The sequence below is a fragment of the Spea bombifrons genome, chromosome 5 (genome assembly GCF_027358695.1).
Source record: "Spea bombifrons isolate aSpeBom1 chromosome 5, aSpeBom1.2.pri, whole genome shotgun sequence".
Taxonomy (NCBI): domain Eukaryota; kingdom Metazoa; phylum Chordata; class Amphibia; order Anura; family Pelobatidae; genus Spea; species Spea bombifrons.
The window spans coordinates 38384186-38396902 of record NC_071091.1 but is presented as its reverse complement, the minus strand read 5'-3'; the positions used below and the strand labels follow the sequence as shown (position 1 = coordinate 38396902).

The 12717-nt window shown below is 39.8% G+C and overlaps 16 non-coding genes across 16 annotated transcripts; 5 read left to right on the top strand and 11 right to left on the bottom strand.

Annotated features, from left to right (window-relative positions):
* Positions 1 to 98: 98 nt before the first annotated feature.
* On the top strand, positions 99 to 171 carry TRNAR-UCG (transfer RNA arginine (anticodon UCG)). The gene has a single exon. It is a non-coding gene; the product is annotated as a tRNA-Arg (tRNA).
* Positions 172 to 931: 760 nt separating this feature from the next.
* On the bottom strand, positions 932 to 1041 carry TRNAL-CAA (transfer RNA leucine (anticodon CAA)). The gene is made up of 2 exons: positions 1004 to 1041; positions 932 to 977 (listed from the first exon to the last, which is right to left on the bottom strand). It is a non-coding gene; the product is annotated as a tRNA-Leu (tRNA).
* Positions 1042 to 1957: 916 nt separating this feature from the next.
* On the bottom strand, positions 1958 to 2044 carry TRNAR-UCU (transfer RNA arginine (anticodon UCU)). The gene is given in 2 exon segments: positions 1958 to 1993; positions 2008 to 2044. It is a non-coding gene; the product is annotated as a tRNA-Arg (tRNA).
* Positions 2045 to 3124: 1080 nt separating this feature from the next.
* On the bottom strand, positions 3125 to 3234 carry TRNAL-CAA (transfer RNA leucine (anticodon CAA)). Its single transcript has 2 exons — positions 3197 to 3234; positions 3125 to 3170 (listed from the first exon to the last, which is right to left on the bottom strand). It is a non-coding gene; the product is annotated as a tRNA-Leu (tRNA).
* A 918-nt stretch (positions 3235 to 4152) lies between these two features.
* Positions 4153 to 4239, bottom strand: TRNAR-UCU (transfer RNA arginine (anticodon UCU)). Its single transcript is given in 2 exon segments — positions 4153 to 4188; positions 4203 to 4239. It is a non-coding gene; the product is annotated as a tRNA-Arg (tRNA).
* Positions 4240 to 4486: 247 nt separating this feature from the next.
* TRNAR-UCG (transfer RNA arginine (anticodon UCG)) lies at positions 4487 to 4559 on the top strand. Its single transcript has one exon. It is a non-coding gene; the product is annotated as a tRNA-Arg (tRNA).
* A 767-nt stretch (positions 4560 to 5326) lies between these two features.
* TRNAL-CAA (transfer RNA leucine (anticodon CAA)) lies at positions 5327 to 5436 on the bottom strand. The gene is made up of 2 exons: positions 5399 to 5436; positions 5327 to 5372 (listed from the first exon to the last, which is right to left on the bottom strand). It is a non-coding gene; the product is annotated as a tRNA-Leu (tRNA).
* Positions 5437 to 6354: 918 nt separating this feature from the next.
* On the bottom strand, positions 6355 to 6441 carry TRNAR-UCU (transfer RNA arginine (anticodon UCU)). Its single transcript is given in 2 exon segments — positions 6355 to 6390; positions 6405 to 6441. It is a non-coding gene; the product is annotated as a tRNA-Arg (tRNA).
* A 247-nt stretch (positions 6442 to 6688) lies between these two features.
* Positions 6689 to 6761, top strand: TRNAR-UCG (transfer RNA arginine (anticodon UCG)). The gene has a single exon. It is a non-coding gene; the product is annotated as a tRNA-Arg (tRNA).
* A 767-nt stretch (positions 6762 to 7528) lies between these two features.
* Positions 7529 to 7638, bottom strand: TRNAL-CAA (transfer RNA leucine (anticodon CAA)). Its single transcript has 2 exons — positions 7601 to 7638; positions 7529 to 7574 (listed from the first exon to the last, which is right to left on the bottom strand). It is a non-coding gene; the product is annotated as a tRNA-Leu (tRNA).
* Positions 7639 to 8556: 918 nt separating this feature from the next.
* On the bottom strand, positions 8557 to 8643 carry TRNAR-UCU (transfer RNA arginine (anticodon UCU)). Its single transcript is given in 2 exon segments — positions 8557 to 8592; positions 8607 to 8643. It is a non-coding gene; the product is annotated as a tRNA-Arg (tRNA).
* A 247-nt stretch (positions 8644 to 8890) lies between these two features.
* Positions 8891 to 8963, top strand: TRNAR-UCG (transfer RNA arginine (anticodon UCG)). The gene has a single exon. It is a non-coding gene; the product is annotated as a tRNA-Arg (tRNA).
* Positions 8964 to 9730: 767 nt separating this feature from the next.
* Positions 9731 to 9840, bottom strand: TRNAL-CAA (transfer RNA leucine (anticodon CAA)). The gene is made up of 2 exons: positions 9803 to 9840; positions 9731 to 9776 (listed from the first exon to the last, which is right to left on the bottom strand). It is a non-coding gene; the product is annotated as a tRNA-Leu (tRNA).
* Positions 9841 to 10756: 916 nt separating this feature from the next.
* TRNAR-UCU (transfer RNA arginine (anticodon UCU)) lies at positions 10757 to 10843 on the bottom strand. The gene is given in 2 exon segments: positions 10757 to 10792; positions 10807 to 10843. It is a non-coding gene; the product is annotated as a tRNA-Arg (tRNA).
* A 247-nt stretch (positions 10844 to 11090) lies between these two features.
* On the top strand, positions 11091 to 11163 carry TRNAR-UCG (transfer RNA arginine (anticodon UCG)). The gene has a single exon. It is a non-coding gene; the product is annotated as a tRNA-Arg (tRNA).
* Positions 11164 to 11923: 760 nt separating this feature from the next.
* On the bottom strand, positions 11924 to 12033 carry TRNAL-CAA (transfer RNA leucine (anticodon CAA)). Its single transcript has 2 exons — positions 11996 to 12033; positions 11924 to 11969 (listed from the first exon to the last, which is right to left on the bottom strand). It is a non-coding gene; the product is annotated as a tRNA-Leu (tRNA).
* Between the last annotated feature and the right edge of the window lie 684 nt (positions 12034 to 12717).

Sequence of the window (12717 nt, the reverse complement as noted above, 5' to 3'; positions counted from 1 at the left end):
TCATAAAAAGCATATTGTGGCATGTGAAGTAAAGGAAATATAGTTATGTTTCTCTATGAGAAACGTATCCACACATTCTTTCGCAAACTTTGCATGCAGACCGCGTGGCCTAATGGATAAGGCGTCTGACTTCGGATCAGAAGATTGAGGGTTCGAGTCCCTTCGTGGTCGGTGATGCCGGAGGTTTGGTTTTGTTGTTCTTTAGAGTTCTTCCATATCAATGAATGTCAGGCAAGTGGAAACTAAGATTTCAACAGTTTCTTTCCATGTTACGTGTCACCCAAGATATTTAGTCCCTCTTGGTATGAAAGGCAGACATGTCAAAACTAAGATTTCAAGTGTTGATTGCCATATGATCATAACCCTATCTTGGCCTACAAGGTACCTCTACGGATAGTGCGTTGTTGCGAGATTTGATTAAATCAAAGTTGTCTGCAATTTACTCTTTCAAAAACTTTGAACAAACGTAAATTCTTTTTCCAACTATTGTTATGAAGACTTTGGCTCAAAGCGGCTCCATAAGAGTCACAGGCACCCTTGATTTCCTGTTGTACACTTTCTTATCTCTTTCCCCCAAGAAATCTATGTGACAGCTATTGGAAAGTATCTACACCTGGGTCGTTATTTTCACCTCTTTCGGTATGTCTTCTCTGCGAAGTGCGGAATAAGACTCTTGTGTTTTGTCAAGACCTCGTGGCCTAATGGGTAAGGTGTCTGACTTTGGATGGGAAGATTGAGGATTTGAGTTGTCTTGAGTTTGCTGGTGGTTTAGATCCCCAGGTTACTGTTCTTTTGAGTCTAGAGATTGTACATTGCTGTCTTATGTTATGAAATCAATGTCTTCTGCAATGTACTCTTTCAACGCTTAAATTCAATCTTGGATTCTTTCTCAAAAAATTGTTGAATTAAACGAAGCTCAAAAGAAGATGACTGTCAGAAGTGGGATTTGAACCCACGCCTCCGCATGGAGACCAGAAGACCCTCACAGAGAGAAGATTGCATTCTTGAGTCTGGCGCCTTAGACCACTCGGCCATCCTGACTAGCTACAGCTGCTAAGAAAGAAGATATTTTTTTACATGGTTTCAAGGCAAGGGACTAGCTCGTAGGGGACCTTTTGCCATTGCATTGGTTTAAAGTGGCTTCATTAGAGTCACAGGGTAAGCAGACTTGAGATCCTGCATATGAAGGCTAAGATTTCACATGTGTTTTTTGATGTGCCATATGACCACCATACTTATCGCCCTCTGGGCATGCAGGGTTCTTCGACATATTGTGTGTTACCAACACCTTTAATGAAATCAAAGTTGATTGCGATGTACTGTTTCAAACACTTAAAGGCAAACTTTAATTCTTTCTCCAACTATTGTTATGAAGACTTTGGCTTCAAGTGGCTCCATAAGAGTCACAGGGCACCCTTGATTTTCTGTTGTACATTTCCTAATCTTTTTGCCCAAAGAAATCTATGTGATCATCCTTTGTATAATGTGCCACAGGGCCCACTACTGAAACACATTTCACACTAGAGTAAAATCTGTCAATTGTATTACAGACATTTTTCAGAGACAATTTGTGGATATTGCAACCTAAAACTAAACAAGCACATCAAATGCAGTCAACCACTGGAAAAAAAACACGATTCTAGTGGGACTCGAACCCACAACCTTTGAATATTGGCATTATTTTCGCATCAAAATTTTAATCTTACAAACGGAGCGCTAAACTGCTTTCCACACTTGTGTTAAATCGTTCTATTGTTTCAGATTACCATAATTTCTCAGACAAATTGTGGATTTTTGGAATTACAATTTAATCAGTCAATTAAAATCTGTCAGATTAAGATCTGTCAATTGTATTTCAGAAATTTTTCAGAGTGGATATTGCAATTTTTCCATGTGTGGATATTGCAACTTATAACTAAACAAGAACATCAAATGCAGTCAACCACTGGAAAAACCACGACTCTGGTGGGACTCGAACCCACACCCTTTGAATGCCTTGACAAGTGCTAGAAGTCCAATGCGCTATCCATTGCGCCACAGAGCCTACATATGCAAAAAGCAGACGTCATGAAACCACCTATCTGACTCAAGCATAATCCTTCGTACATAGATGTTTCAAATGCATTAGTCGTTTCTGTGTCCTACGTTTGTCTGCATGTTATTAATTAACATCAGTCAGAGGAAGGACAGTGGTCATAAAAAGCATATTGTGGCATGTGAAGTAAAGGAAATATAGTTATGTTTCTCTATGAGAAACGTATCCACACATTCTTTCGCAAACTTTGCATGCAGACCGCGTGGCCTAATGGATAAGGCGTCTGACTTCGGATTAGAAGTTTGAGGGTTTGAGTCCCTTCGTGGTTGGAGATGCCGGAGGTTTGGTTTTGTTGTTCTTTAGAGTTCTTCCATATCAATGAATGTCAGGCAAGTGGAAACTAAGATTTCAACAGTTTCTTTCCATGTTACGTGTCACCCAAGATATTTAGTCCCTCTTGGTATGAAAGGCAGACATGTCAAAACTAAGATTTCAAGTGTTGATTGCCATATGATCATAACCCTATCTTGGCCTACAAGGTACCTCTACGGATAGTGCGTTGTTGCGAGATTTGATTAAATCAAAGTTGTCTGCAATTTACTCTTTCAAAAACTTTGAACAAACGTAAATTCTTTTTCCAACTATTGTTATGAAGACTTTGGCTCAAAGCGGCTCCATAAGAGTCACAGGCACCCTTGATTTCCTGTTGTACACTTTCTTATCTCTTTCCCCCAAGAAATCTATGTGACAGCTATTGGAAAGTATCTACACCTGGGTCGTTATTTTCACCTCTTTCGGTATGTCTTCTCTGCGAAGTGCGGAATAAGACTCTTGTGTTTTGTCAAGACCTCGTGGCCTAATGGGTAAGGTGTCTGACTTTGGATGGGAAGATTGAGGATTTGAGTTGTCTTGAGGTTGCTGGTGGTTTAGATCCCCAGGTTACTGTTCTTTTGAGTCTAGAGATTGTACATTGCTGTCTTATGTTATGAAATCAATGTCTTCTGCAATGTACTCTTTCAACGCTTAAATTCAATCTTGGATTCTTTCTCAAAAAATTGTTGAATTAAACGAAGCTCAAAAGAAGATGACTGTCAGAAGTGGGATTTGAACCCACGCCTCCGCATGGAGACCAGAAGACCCTCACAGAGAGAAGATTGCATTCTTGAGTCTGGCGCCTTAGACCACTCGGCCATCCTGACAAGCTACATCTGCTAAGAAAGAAGATATTTTTTTACATGGTTTCAAGGCAAGGGACTAGCTCGTAGGGGACCTTTTGCCATTGCATTGGTTTAAAGTGGCTTCATTAGAGTCACAGGGTAAGCAGACTTGAGATCCTGCATATGAAGGCTAAGATTTCACATGTGTTTTTTGATGTGCCATATGACCACCATACTTATCGCCCTCTGGGCATGCAGGGTTCTTCGACATATTGTGTGTTACCAACACCTTTAATGAAATCAAAGTTGATTGCGATGTACTGTTTCAAACACTTAAAGGCAAACTTTAATTCTTTCTCCAACTATTGTTATGAAGACTTTGGCTCCAAGTGGCTCCATAAGAGTCACAGGGCACCCTTGATTTTCTGTTGTACATTTCCTAATCTTTTTGCCCAAAGAAATCTATGTGATCATCCTTTGTATAATGTGCCACAGGGCCCACTACTGAAACACATTTCACACTAGAGTAAAATCTGTCAATTGTATTACAGACATTTTTCAGAGACAATTTGTGGATATTGCAACCTAAAACTAAACAAGCACATCAAATGCAGTCAACCACTGGAAAAAAAACACGATTCTAGTGGGACTCGAACCCACAACCTTTGAATATTGGCATTATTTTCGCATCAAAATTTTAATCTTACAAACGGAGCGCTAAACTGCTTTCCACACTTGTGTTAAATCGTTCTATTGTTTCAGATTACCATAATTTCTCACAGACAAATTGTGGATATTTGGAATTACAATTTAATCAGTCAATTAAAATCTGTCAGATTAAGATCTGTCAATTGTATTTCAGAAATTTTTCAGAGTGGATATTGCAATTTTTCCATGTGTGGATATTGCAACTTATAACTAAACAAGAACATCAAATGCAGTCAACCACTGGAAAAACCACGACTCTGGTGGGACTCGAACCCACAACCTTTGAATGCCTTGACAAGTGCTAGAAGTCCAATGCGCTATCCATTGCGCCACAGAGCCTACATATGCAAGAAGCAGACGTCATGAAACCACCTATCTGACTCACGCATAATCCTTCGTACATAGATGTTTCAAATGCATTAGTCGTTTCTGTGTCCTACGTTTGTCTGCATGTTCTTAATTAACATCAGTCAGAGGAAGGACAGTGGTCATAAAAAGCATATTGTGGCATGTGAAGTAAAGGAAATATAGTTATGTTTCTCTATGAGAAACGTATCCACACATTCTTTCGCAAACTTTGCATGCAGACCGCGTGGCTTAATGGATAAGGCGTCTGACTTCGGATCAGAAGATTGAGGGTTCGAGTCCCTTCGTGGTCGGAGATGCCGGAGGTTTGGTTTTGTTGTTCTTTAGAGTTCTTCCATATCAATGAATGTCAGGCAAGTGGAAACTAAGATTTCAACAGTTTCTTTCCATGTTACGTGTCACCCAAGATATTTAGTCCCTCTTGGTATGAAAGGCAGACATGTCAAAACTAAGATTTCAAGTGTTGATTGCCATATGATCATAACCCTATCTTGGCCTACAAGGTACCTCTACGGATAGTGCGTTGTTGCGAGATTTGATTAAATCAAAGTTGTCTGCAATTTACTCTTTCAAAAACTTTGAACAAACGTAAATTCTTTTTCCAACTATTGTTATGAAGACTTTGGCTCAAAGCGGCTCCATAAGAGTCACAGGCACCCTTGATTTCCTGTTGTACACTTTCTTATCTCTTTCCCCCAAGAAATCTATGTGACAGCCATTGGAAAGTATCTACACCTGGGTCGTTATTTTCACCTCTTTCGGTATGTCTTCTCTGCGAAGTGCGGAATAAGACTCTTGTGTTTTGTCAAGACCTCGTGGCCTAATGGGTAAGGTGTCTGACTTTGGATGGGAAGATTGAGGATTTGAGTTGTCTTGAGTTTGCTGGTGGTTTAGATCCCCAGGTTACTGTTCTTTTGAGTCTAGAGATTGTACATTGCTGTCTTATGTTATGAAATCAATGTCTTCTGCAATGTACTCTTTCAACGCTTAAATTCAATCTTGGATTCTTTCTCAAAAAATTGTTGAATTAAACGAAGCTCAAAGCACAAAAGAAGATGACTGTCAGAAGTGGGATTTGAACCCACGCCTCCGCATGGAGACCAGAAGACCCTCACAGAGAGAAGATTGCATTCTTGAGTCTGGCGCCTTAGACCACTCGGCCATCCTGACAAGCTACAGCAGCTAAGAAAGAAGATATTTTTTTACATGGTTTCAAGGCAAGGGACTAGCTCGTAGGGGACCTTTTGCCATTGCATTGGTTTAAAGTGGCTTCATTAGAGTCACAGGGTAAGCAGACTTGAGATCCTGCATATGAAGGCTAAGATTTCACATGTGTTTTTTGATGTGCCATATGACCACCATACTTATCGCCCTCTGGGCATGCAGGGTTCTTCGACATATTGTGTGTTACCAACACCTTTAATGAAATCAAAGTTGATTGCGATGTACTGTTTCAAACACTTAAAGGCAAACTTTAATTCTTTCTCCAACTATTGTTATGAAGACTTTGGCTCCAAGTGGCTCCATAAGAGTCACAGGGCACCCTTGATTTTCTGTTGTACATTTCCTAATTTTTTTGCCCAAAGAAATCTATGTGATCATCCTTTGTATAATGTGCCACAGGGCCCACTACTGAAACACATTTCACACTAGAGTAAAATCTGTCAATTGTATTACAGACATTTTTCAGAGACAATTTGTGGATATTGCAACCTAAAACTAAACAAGCACATCAAATGCAGTCAACCACTGGAAAAAAAACACGATTCTAGTGGGACTCGAACCCACAACCTTTGAATATTGGCATTATTTTCGCATCAAAATTTTAATCTTACAAACGGAGCGCTAAACTGCTTTCCACACTTGTGTTAAATCGTTCTATTGTTTCAGATTACCATAATTTCTCACAGACAAATTGTGGATATTTGGAATTACAATTTAATCAGTCAATTAAAATCTGTCAGATTAAGATCTGTCAATTGTATTTCAGAAATTTTTCAGAGTGGATATTGCAATTTTTCCATGTGTGGATATTGCAACTTATAACTAAACAAGAACATCAAATGCAGTCAACCACTGGAAAAACCACGACTCTGGTGGGACTCGAACCCACAACCTTTGAATGCCTTGACAAGTGCTAGAAGTCCAATGCGCTATCCATTGCGCCACAGAGCCTACATATGGAAGAAGCAGACGTCATGAAACCACCTATCTGACTCACGCATAATCCTTCGTACATAGATGTTTCAAATGCATTAGTCGTTTCTGTGTCCTACGTTTGTCTGCATGTTCTTAATTAACATCAGTCAGAGGAAGGACAGTGGTCATAAAAAGCATATTGTGGCATGTGAAGTAAAGGAAATATAGTTATGTTTCTCTATGAGAAACGTATCCACACATTCTTTCGCAAACTTTGCATGCAGACCGCGTGGCCTAATGGATAAGGCGTCTGACTTCGGATCAGAAGATTGAGGGTTCGAGTCCCTTCGTGGTCGGAGATGCCGGAGGTTTGGTTTTGTTGTTTTTTAGAGTTCTTCCATATCAATGAATGTCAGGCAAGTGGAAACTAAAATTTCAACAGTTTCTTTCCATGTTACGTGTCACCCAAGATATTTAGTCCCTCTTGGTATGAAAGGCAGACATGTCAAAACTAAGATTTCAAGTGTTGATTGCCATATGATCATAACCCTATCTTGGCCTACAAGGTACCTCTACGGATAGTGCGTTGTTGCGAGATTTGATTAAATCAAAGTTGTCTGCAATTTACTCTTTCAAAAACTTTGAACAAACGTAAATTCTTTTTCCAACTATTGTTATGAAGACTTTGGCTCAAAGCGGCTCCATAAGAGTCACAGGCACCCTTGATTTCCTGTTGTACACTTTCTTATCTCTTTCCCCCAAGAAATCTATGTGACAGCTATTGGAAAGTATCTACACCTGGGTCGTTATTTTCACCTCTTTCGGTATGTCTTCTCTGCGAAGTGCGGAATAAGACTCTTGTGTTTTGTCAAGACCTCGTGGCCTAATGGGTAAGGTGTCTGACTTTGGATGGGAAGATTGAGGATTTGAGTTGTCTTGAGGTTGCTGGTGGTTTAGATCCCCAGGTTACTGTTCTTTTGAGTCTAGAGATTGTACATTGCTGTCTTATGTTATGAAATCAATGTCTTCTGCAATGTACTCTTTCAACGCTTAAATTCAATCTTGGATTCTTTCTCAAAAAATTGTTGAATTAAACGAAGCTCAAAGCACAAAAGAAGATGACTGTCAGAAGTGGGATTTGAACCCACGCCTCCGCATGGAGACCAGAAGACCCTCACAGAGAGAAGATTGCATTCTTGAGTCTGGCGCCTTAGACCACTCGGCCATCCTGACAAGCTACAGCTGCTAAGAAAGAAGATATTTTTTTACATGGTTTCAAGGCAAGGGACTAGCTCGTAGGGGACCTTTTGCCATTGCATTGGTTTAAAGTGGCTTCATTAGAGTCACAGGGTAAGCAGACTTGAGATCCTGCATATGAAGGCTAAGATTTCACATGTGTTTTTTGATGTGCCATATGACCACCATACTTATCGCCCTCTGGGCATGCAGGGTTCTTCGACATATTGTGTGTTACCAACACCTTTAATGAAATCAAAGTTGATTGCGATGTACTGTTTCAAACACTTAAAGGCAAACTTTAATTCTTTCTCCAACTATTGTTATGAAGACTTTGGCTCCAAGTGGCTCCATAAGAGTCACAGGGCACCCTTGATTTTCTGTTGTACATTTCCTAATCTTTTTGCCCAAAGAAATCTATGTGATCATCCTTTGTATAATGTGCCACAGGGCCCACTACTGAAACACATTTCACACTAGAGTAAAATCTGTCAATTGTATTACAGACATTTTTCAGAGACAATTTGTGGATATTGCAACCTAAAACTAAACAAGCACATCAAATGCAGTCAACCACTGGAAAAAAAACACGATTCTAGTGGGACTCGAACCCACAACCTTTGAATATTGGCATTATTTTCGCATCAAAATTTTAATCTTACAAACGGAGCGCTAAACTGCTTTCCACACTTGTGTTAAATCGTTCTATTGTTTCAGATTACCATAATTTCTCACAGACAAATTGTGGATATTTGGAATTACAATTTAATCAGTCAATTAAAATCTGTCAGATTAAGATCTGTCAATTGTATTTCAGAAATTTTTCAGAGTGGATATTGCAATTTTTCCATGTGTGGATATTGCAACTTATAACTAAACAAGAACATCAAATGCAGTCAACCACTGGAAGAACCACGACTCTGGTGGGACTCGAACCCACAACCTTTGAACGCCTTGACAAGTGCTAGAAGTCCAATGCGCTATCCATTGCGCCACAGAGCCTACATATGCAAGAAGCAGACGTCATGAAACCACCTATCTGACTCACGCATAATCCTTCGTACATAGATGTTTCAAATGCATTAGTCGTTTCTGTGTCCTACGTTTGTCTGCATGTTCTTAATTAACATCAGTCAGAGGAAGGACAGTGGTCATAAAAAGCATATTGTGGCATGTGAAGTAAAGGAAATATAGTTATGTTTCTCTATGAGAAACGTATCCACACATTCTTTCGCAAACTTTGCATGCAGACCGCGTGGCCTAATGGATAAGGCGTCTGACTTCGGATCAGAAGATTGAGGGTTCGAGTCCCTTCGTGGTCGGAGATGCCGGAGGTTTGGTTTTGTTGTTCTTTAGAGTTCTTCCATATCAATGAATGTCAGGCAAGTGGAAACTAAGATTTCAACAGTTTCTTTCCATGTTACGTGTCACCCAAGATATTTAGTCCCTCTTGGTATGAAAGGCAGACATGTCAAAACTAAGATTTCAAGTGTTGATTGCCATATGATCATAACCCTATCTTGGCCTACAAGGTACCTCTACGGATAGTGCGTTGTTGCGAGATTTGATTAAATCAAAGTTGTCTGCAATTTACTCTTTCAAAAACTTTGAACAAACGTAAATTCTTTTTCCAACTATTGTTATGAAGACTTTGGCTCAAAGCGGCTCCATAAGAGTCACAGGCACCCTTGATTTCCTGTTGTACACTTACTTATCTCTTTCCCCCAAGAAATCTATGTGACAGCTATTGGAAAGTATCTACACCTGGGTCGTTATTTTCACCTCTTTCGGTATGTCTTCTCTGCGAAGTGCGGAATAAGACTCTTGTGTTTTGTCAAGACCTCGTGGCCTAATGGGTAAGGTGTCTGACTTTGGATGGGAAGATTGAGGATTTGAGTTGTCTTGAGTTTGCTGGTGGTTTAGATCCCCAGGTTACTGTTCTTTTGAGTCTAGAGATTGTACATTGCTGTCTTATGTTATGAAATCAATGTCTTCTGCAATGTACTCTTTCAACGCTTAAATTCAATCTTGGATTCTTTCTCAAAAAATTGTTGAATTAAACGAAGCTCAAAGCACAAAAGAAGATGACTGTCAGAAGTGGGATTTGAACCCACGCCTCCGCATGGAGACCAGAAGACCCTCACAGAGAGAAGATTGCATTCTTGAGTCTGGCGCCTTAGACCACTCGGCCATCCTGACAAGCTACAGCTGCTAAGAAAGAAGATATTTTTTTACATGGTTTCAAGGCAAGGGACTAGCTCGTAGGGGACCTTTTGCCATTGCATTGGTTTAAAGTGGCTTCATTAGAGTCACAGGGTAAGCAGACTTGAGATCCTGCATATGAAGGCTAAGATTTCACATGTGTTTTTTGATGTGCCATATGACCACCATACTTATCGCCCTCTGGGCATGCAGGGTTCTTCGACATATTGTGTGTTACCAACACCTTTAATGAAATCAAAGTTGATTGCGATGTACTGTTTCAAACACTTAAAGGCAAACTTTAATTCTTTCTCCAACTATTGTTATGAAGACTTTGGCTCCAAGTGGCTCCATAAGAGTCACAGGGCACCCTTGATTTTCTGTTGTACATTTCCTAATCTTTTTGCCCAAAGAAATCTATGTGATCATCCTTTGTATAATGTGCCACAGGGCCCACTACTGAAACACATTTCACACTAGAGTAAAATCTGTCAATTGTATTACAGACATTTTTCAGAGACAATTTGTGGATATTGCAACCTAAAACTAAACAAGCACATCAAATGCAGTCAACCACTGGAAAAAAAACACGATTCTAGTGGGACTCGAACCCACAACCTTTGAATATTGGCATTATTTTCGCATCAAAATTTTAATCTTACAAACGGAGCGCTAAACTGCTTTCCACACTTGTGTTAAATCGTTCTATTGTTTCAGATTACCATAATTTCTCAGACAAATTGTGGATTTTTGGAATTACAATTTAATCAGTCAATTAAAATCTGTCAGATTAAGATCTGTCAATTGTATTTCAGAAATTTTTCAGAGTGGATATTGCAATTTTTCCATGTGTGGATATTGCAACTTATAACTAAACAAGAACATCAAATGCAGTCAACCACTGGAAAAACCACGACTCTGGTGGGACTCGAACCCACAACCTTTGAATGCCTTGACAAGTGCTAGAAGTCCAATGCGCTATCCATTGCGCCACAGAGCCTACATATGCAAGACGCAGACGTCATGAAACCACCTATCTGACTCACGCATAATCCTTCGTACATAGATGTTTCAAATGCATTAGTCGTTTCTGTGTCCTACGTTTGTCTGCATGTTCTTAATTAACATCAGTCAGAGGAAGGACAGTGGTCATAAAAAGCATATTGTGGCATGTGAAGTAAAGGAAATATAGTTATGTTTCTCTATGAGAAACGTATCCACACATTCTTTCGCAAACTTTGCATGCAGACCGCGTGGCCTAATGGATAAGGCGTCTGACTTCGGATCAGAAGATTGAGGGTTCGAGTCCCTTCGTGGTCGGAGATGCCGGAGTTTTGGTTTTGTTCTTCTTTAGAGTTCTTCCATATCAATGAATGTCAGGCAAGTGGAAACTAAGATTTCAACAGTTTCTTTCCATGTTACGTGTCACCCAAGATATTTAGTCCCTCTTGGTATGAAAGGCAGACATGTCAAAACTAAGATTTCAAGTGTTGATTGCCATATGATCATAACCCTATCTTGGCCTACAAGGTACCTCTACGGATAGTGCGTTGTTGCGAGATTTGATTAAATCAAAGTTGTCTGCAATTTACTCTTTCAAAAACTTTGAACAAACGTAAATTCTTTTTCCAACTATTGTTATGAAGACTTTGGCTCAAAGCGGCTCCATAAGAGTCACAGGCACCCTTGATTTCCTGTTGTACATTTTCTTATCTCTTTCCCCCAAGAAATCTATGTGACAGCTATTGGAAAGTATCTACACCTGGGTCGTTATTTTCACCTCTTTCGGTATGTCTTCTCTGCGAAGTGCGGAATAAGACTCTTGTGTTTTGTCAAGACCTCGTGGCCTAATGGGTAAGGTGTCTGACTTTGGATGGGAAGATTGAGGATTTGAGTTGTCTTGAGTTTGCTGGTGGTTTAGATCCCCAGGTTACTGTTCTTTTGAGTCTAGAGATTGTACATTGCTGTCTTATGTTATGAAATCAATGTCTTCTGCAATGTACTCTTTCAACGCTTAAATTCAATCTTGGATTCTTTCTCAAAAAATTGTTGAATTAAACGAAGCTCAAAAGAAGATGACTGTCAGAAGTGGGATTTGAACCCACACCTCCGCATGGAGACCAGAAGACCCTCACAGAGAGAAGATTGCATTCTTGAGTCTGGCGCCTTAGACCACTCGGCCATCCTGACAAGCTACATCTGCTAAGAAAGAAGATATTTTTTTACATGGTTTCAAGGCAAGGGACTAGCTCGTAGGGGACCTTTTGCCATTGCATTGGTTTAAAGTGGCTTCATTAGAGTCACAGGGTAAGCAGACTTGAGATCCTGCATATGAAGGCTAAGATTTCACATGTGTTTTTTGATGTGCCATATGACCACCATACTTATCGCCCTCTGGGCATGCAGGGTTCTTCGACATATTGTGTGTTACCAACACCTTTAATGAAATCAAAGTTGATTGCGATGTACTGTTTCAAACACTTAAAGGCAAACTTTAATTCTTTCTCCAACTATTGTTATGAAGACTTTGGCTCCAAGTGGCTCCATAAGAGTCACAGGGCACCCTTGATTTTCTGTTGTACATTTCCTAATCTTTTTGCCCAAAGAAATCTATGTGATCATCCTTTGTATAATGTGCCACAGGGCCCACTACTGAAACACATTTCACACTAGAGTAAAATCTGTCAATTGTATTACAGACATTTTTCAGAGACAATTTGTGGATATTGCAACCTAAAACTAAACAAGCACATCAAATGCAGTCAACCACTGGAAAAAAAACACGATTCTAGTGGGACTCGAACCCACAACCTTTGAATATTGGCATTATTTTCGCATCAAAATTTTAATCTTACAAACGGAGCGCTAAACTGC